Raw genomic sequence first — 7,210 nt, forward strand, 5'->3', positions numbered from 1 at the left:
TCACTCCCACCATGATTCCATCTGACAATAGCCTCACCAGAGGCCAATCAATGGGGCTGCCCAATCTTGGACTTTCAGTCTTCCAAACTATGAGATCAATAAACCTCATTTTTAAAAATTAAGAACCCAGCCTCAGTTATTTAATTATAACAATAGATATAGACTAATATAACTGGAAACTACAGTTATTCAATTGAAAAACATATATGTGATGGAAGTAATTGGATCCCAGGATGCCAGGGCCCAAGTGGCAGCACTGAACTCTCACAGGCAAGGTGGACATGGTTACCATTTATAACTATGGCACTGGTTAGTTAATCATGGCACTCTTAGAAGAAATAGACAGGAAGCCTACTATTCTAACTTGAGCTATATAAGCAGAAAACCTGACTGTAGACTGATTTTCTTAGTCCTTAGCTTCACTTCTCTCTATCCATTCTGACCAGCAGCCCCTGGTAAGTTTGTTGCCTTGGCTTTGGCTGAAGTGAAAGGAAGAAGAAAGTGTGGCTCTGTTAATTCCTGCAACAGATGTTTACTGAATGTGCAGTATGTCTCAAATATTCCAGAGTCATTCAAAATACAGACATGTATCCCATGGTCCTTGTCACAGCACGTGGTTTTATGGAGAAAATAGATATTCATTTTCCATTAAATAAGAACATACTCTCCCACTATGGGCATGGCTGACTCCCAAGTGGTGATCAGTATATGAACATATTTAGATGAATATACAAACCTAAAATGTTTCTGACAGAATAGCCTATATATTAGTGTGCTATGGCTGCCACAGCAAAGTGGCATTGACTGGGTGATTCCAACAACAGAAATGGTTTCCTGGTAATTCTGGAAGCTGGAAGCCCAAGGTCAGGGTGCTGGCAGGGCTAGATTCCTCTGAGGCCTCTCAGTTCACTAGGTGACAGCACCCTCTTGCTGCTTTGTCCTCACAAGCTCATCCCTCTGTGTACTCAGCCCCTGGTGTCAATCTGGATGTACCAATGTGCACTTCTTAGAAGGTCACCAATCAGACTGGACTAGGACCTACCCTAAAGGCTTCATTTTAATTTAATCCCCTGTCAGAGGCCCTATCTCCAAATAGAATCACATTCTGAGATAATGGGGTATAAGGCTTCAACATATGAATTAATCCTGTAACTATGTAATAGCTGAAAACATTAGTACCAACTTAAATATCAAGCAATGGGATAATTACTAAATTCACTCAATAAACATGTACTGGTGCTTGCAGGGCCAGGCTGCCGAGGTGCTTTATCCTTGGTCACAGTCTGATATGGGGAGGGGGATATTAGACAGTTCAATAGAGGAGTCCAGTAAGGTGCTATTCATCAGTCGCAGCTTAGATGCTGATCCTCGCTCCTCCACTTACTAGCTGGGCCCCTGTGGGCAAGTTGTTTAACCTCTTGAGGCCTCAGCTTCTTCATCTGTAAAATGGAGTTAATACTAGTCTTTATAGGGTTTTTTTGGAAACTAAACATCTATAAAGTGCTGAGAATATTAGCTGGCATGTAGCACCTTATGATTAGTAAATAAATAAATTTGCAAACATCTATGGGAGCTTGGCATTGAAAACAAGCTTTGTTATGGGTTTATGGGTTGCATTGTCCATTGTTGCTCACATCACCTCTCTCCTTTTTTTTTTTTTTTTTTTGAGATAGGGTCTCACTATGTACCCCAGGCTACCTTTGAACTCACAGTGATCCTCCTGCCTCAGCCTCCTGTGTGTGGGACTACAGGCATGAGCCACCACACCCAGCAATTGGCCCCCATTTTAACCATCTTCCTGCACCCATTTCCTGTCCCATGTAACCCTTTGATTCTCCTCATCCCCAAATAGTGGAGTTTCTTTTATTCCTTGGTTTCCAGCTTACACACAGGACTTGCTCTAGGCCCTGGAATGTGAACAGACATGAAACCAGTAGAGGTTTGCAGTGTGTCACCTGCATGTGTCCCGTTGTCATTTTCCCCTCATGCTCAGACCATGACAGAACCAGCCTGCTTTAAGATGGAGAGGGAGGGGCAGAGTGACCCACACTGACCCATCAGCACCTAAGTGGCACAGATGGTATCCTGCAGCTTTGCAGTTGTTTAGTATGCAGTGATCCTTTTGAACAGAAGGGTTAACTGGGACTATTTAATAGCATTGGAAAATGTTTCCAATAAGTTAGTAAGTGGTAGAAGAGCAGATAACCAACACTTGCATGGTAAGATCATATTTTTATTTTAGGTGCCACTGCTCCCAGCACAGAAGAGGAGGTTTCCAGGCTAATGTACCACTGCTCCCAGTGCAGAGGAGGTGAGCCGCTTGGGTGCCAGCAGCTCCCCCCCTCCCCCGTCCAAATGAGAAGACATGTAAACAAGCCTGAAAACCAGGCACCCAGATCACCTAGAGCAACCCCAAAGGGAAACAAGATGGAACAATCTGAGACTCAACCACCTGGACTGGCAACAAAAGAGGACCTGGAAAACATGAAATCAGAAATAATTTCTCAGATAACAGCAGAGATAGTCCCCACAGTGCAAGATATGATTAATAAATCTAGAGAGGAACTGAAGAACATGATGGAATCCCAAAATAGGAAACAAATGGAATCCATAAAACAGATGCAAACAGATTGCCAGGAGATTAAAAACTCCACTGAACCAATGTGAGGACAGAATTTCAGATATAGAAGATAAGATTGCAATTAGTGACCAGGAAAAGAAAAATTTCTTTAAAATACTAAGGGACCATGAGAAATCAATCCAGCACCTGCTAGATGATGCAAAGAAGAATAACATAAGACTGATCACAGTCAATGAAGAAACAGGAGAGAGTGCAGATGACATAAAAAAAAAAAACTGTTCACAGAAGGGATGGCAGAAAACTTCCCAAGGAGGGGAAAACAACTTGACATACAGATAAGTGAGGCATATAGGCCTCCAGCTACCCTTGATCAAAAAAAATCTACACATAGGCAAATAATAGTTAGGATTCCAGAAATCCAACAGAAGAACAAAATTCTACAAGCAGTTAGAGAAAAGAAACAAATCACATACAAAGGAAAGCCCATCAGAATCACAGCAGACTTCTCAGTGCAAACCCTCAAGGTAAGAAGAGTTTGGAGTGATGTATTCCAATCCCTAAAGGAAAATAGCCTCCAACCCAGATTGATGTAGCCTGCAAAACTATCATTCAAAATTGATGGAGAAATAAGATACTTTCATGACAAAGAGCACCTTAGGACCTTCATGAATACCAAAACAGCACTCCAAAGAATTTTAGACAATATCCTAGGAGAAGACAATGAGGATCACAACCTCAGGAAGCCCAGCAGAATGAATCCATCAGGCACAACAAGAAATTAAATGCAGGGCTGGGGATTTAGCTCAGTGGTTCTGGTGCCTGCCTTGCAAGTGCAAGGTTCCAAGTTGGATCCCCAGTACCAAAAAAAAAGAAATTAAATGCAAAGGGGGAGAATCCAAAAAAAGAAAAAGTCATGACAATGATAAGTCAATATGTATCAGTTATTACCATCAATGTTAATGGTTTCAATTCACCAATCAAGAGAAATAGACTGGCAGAATGGGACAAGAAGCAAAATCCAACAACATGCTGCATACAAGAAACACACTTGATTCAAAAAGAAATTCATAGACTAAAAGTTAGTGGAAAACAATATTCCATGTGACAGGAACCTGGAAAACAGCAGGAGTAGCTATCCTCTTTCAGATCAAGTGAATTTCAAACCAACACTGATTAAGGGAGACAAGGACACTACATCCTTGTAAAGGGAACGATCCAAGAGGAAGAGATGACAATCGTAAATATCTATGCACCAAACACTAGTTCCCTCAACTATATAAAACAAATACTAACAGACATGAAAAATCATATAAGCACTAATACAATAGTAGTGAGGGACCTCAATAGCCCACTGTCACAAATAGATCAACTAGACAAAAAAATACGCATGAAATACTAGAACTCAATCAAACTCTTGAACAAATGAACTTAACATATGTTTGCATAGTGTTCCATCCCATAAAATCAGATTACACACATACTTTGTAGCTGTACACAGGTCGTTCTCCAAAATAGAACACACACCCACTCATAGAACATATTTAAGTAAGTGCAAAGGAATTGAAATTATCCCCCGTATATTATCAGACCACAGTGCGATGAAATTGGAGATCCATAGTAAAAGAAAAGGCAAGAATTTCATACTCACGTGGAAATTGAACTACACACTTCTGAATAACCAATGGGTCACAGAGGAAATTAAAGAAGAAATCAGACAGTTCCTTCAAATAAATGACAATGACAACACAACATATCGGAATCTATAGGAAACAATGAAAGCAGTCTTACGAGGGAAATTCATAGCAGTGAATACACATATTAGGAAAACAGAGCAAGCCCAATTAAACAATCTGATGCTAAACCTCAAGCTTCTAGAAAAAGAAGAGCAGGACAAACCCAAAGCTCATACAAGGGAGAAATTATAAAGATCAGAGCAGAAATCAATGTAATGGAGACTAAGAGAATGATACAAAAAAATCAATGAAACCAAGAGTTGGTTCTTCAAAAGAATAAACAAAATTGACAAACTCTTAGCCAACCTTATGAGAAAAAGGAAATAAAAGGCCCAAATCCAGGCAATTAGGAATGAAAAGGGTAAAATTACAACGGGCCCAGAAGAAACCCAGAGAATCATCAATACCTACTTGGAGAACCTATATGCCAATAAGATGGAAAACACAAAAGAAATGGACAGATTCCTAGATACATATGAATTACCAAAGTTGAATGAAGAAGACCTAAAAATTCTAAACAACCCAATATCAATCGATAAAATGGAAAATGCAATTAAAAACTTACCAACTAAGGAAAGCCCGGGTCCTGATGGCTTCACAGCTGAATTCTACAAGACATTTAGAGAGGAACTACTGCCACTACTCTTTAAACTCTTCTTTGAAATTGAAAGGGAAACAATACTCCTGAATTCATTCCTGGAAGCAAGCATCACCTTGATCCCCAAAGCAGAGAAAGACCCAACTGAAAAAGAGAACTATAGGCCAATCTCACTAATGAATATAGAACCAAAAATCCTTAATAAGATACTGGCAAATAGAATGTAGAAGATCATCAAGAAGATCATATACCCTGACCAAGTGGGATTCATCCCAGGGATGCAGAGATGGTTCAACATATGCAAATCAATCAATGTAATACACTATATCAATGGAGCTAAGGACAGAAACCATATGATCATCTCAATAGATGTAGAAAAAGCATTTGACAAAAATCCAACATGCATTTATGATAAAAACCATACAAAAAATTGGAATAGATGGTCTCTACCTCAATCTGATAAAAGCCATCTATGAAAAACCAACAGCCAATATCATACTAAATGGTCAAAAACTGAAATCCTTCACACTAAAATCAGGAACAAGACAAGGATGTCCACTATCACCCATCCTGTTCAATATAGTTTTGGAAACATTAGCCACAGCAATTAGACAAGAGAAAGAAATAAAAAGAATAAAGATAGGAAATGAAGAAGTCAAATTATCATTATTTGCAGATGACATGATACTCTATATCAAAGACCCCAAGAGCTCCACCAAAAGTCTTCTAGACTTAATAACCAAATTCAGTCAAGTAGCTGGATAGATCAACACACAAAAATCAATAGCTTTTCTGTAGACGAACAACAGACTCATTGAGACAGAAATAGGGCAAACAATTCCTTTCACAATAGTATCCAAGAAACTGAAATACCTAGGAATCAACCTAACAAAAGAAAGCAAAGACCTCCTCTCTGAAAACTATAGCACTCTCACTGAGAGAGAAATAGGGGAAACAATTCCTTTCACAATAGCATCCAAAAAAACTGAAATACCTAGGAATCAACCTAATGAAAGAAATCAAAGACCTCTTCTCTGAAAATGATAGCATTCTGAAAAGAGAGATTGAAGATGATATCAGAAAATGGAAAGACATGCCCTGCTCCTGGGTAGGAAGGCTCAATGTAGTGAAAATGGCCATACTTCCAAAACTGCTATGTAGATTCAGTGCAATCCCAATTGAAATTCCAGCAGCATACTTCACTGACCTTGAGAAAACAATCCAAAAAATTATTGGAACAAGAAGAGACCCAGAATAGCAAAAGCAATTCTAGGTAACAGAGACGTGGTGGGGGTATTACAACCCCCAATTTGAAACTATACTACAAAGCTACTGTGATAAAAACAGCATGGTACTGGCAAAGAAACAGACCTGAGGACCAGTGGAACAGATTAGAAGATGCAGAAAAACCTCCAAACACACTCAGCCACCTCATCTTCAACAAAGGACCCAAACACCCTCACTGGAGGAAAGATAGCTTCTTTAATAAATGGTGCTGGAAAAATTGGGTTTCTACTTGCCAAAGAAAAAAACTAGACCTATATCTCTCACCATTCACTAAACAAAAATCAAAATGGATTAAAGATCTAAATATTAAAACAGAAATGCTGAATCAGCTGGAATAGAGGTTAGATAGAACTTTTGAAGACACTGGTATAGGAAAAGATTTTATGAACAAAACCTCAGTTGCCGATGAACTAGCATAAACAATCAACAAGTGGGCTCTCTTCTTACTAAAAAGTTTCTGCACAGCAAGAGAAACCACCAAAACAGTGAATACACAACCCTAAATGTGAGAAAATATTTTCGTGCTCTCCTCAGACAAAGGTCTACTATCTAGAATCTATAAAGAACTTAAAAAAATCAGACCTTCAATATTTAAAGACCCAATCCAAAAAATAGGCATCTGAAATGAACAGACATTTCTCAGACAAAGAAGTAGAAATAGCAAATAAACATATGAAAAACTGTTCAACATCACTGGTCATTTGAGAGATGCAAATGAGAACAAAGCTGAGATTCCACCTCACTCCAGAAAGAATGGCTGTTATCATGAAATCAACCAATAACAAATGCTGGCGGGGCTGTGGGGAAAGAGGAACACTGCTCCACTGCTGGTGGGAGTGTAGACTGGTGCAACCACTGTGGAAATCAGTATGGAGATACCTCCAAGAACTAGGACTGGAAGTCCCATTTGACCCAGCTATTCCCCTGCTGGGTATCTTCCCCAAAGAATTAAAAAGAATCATACCACAGTGATATATGGGCACCCACATTCATAGCAGCACAGTTCATAAT

The sequence above is a fragment of the Heterocephalus glaber genome, unplaced genomic scaffold (assembly GCF_053883595.1).
Source record: "Heterocephalus glaber isolate CG9 unplaced genomic scaffold, H.glaber_assembly_v1.0 deba00001504, whole genome shotgun sequence".
Classification (NCBI taxonomy): Eukaryota; Metazoa; Chordata; class Mammalia; order Rodentia; family Bathyergidae; genus Heterocephalus; species Heterocephalus glaber.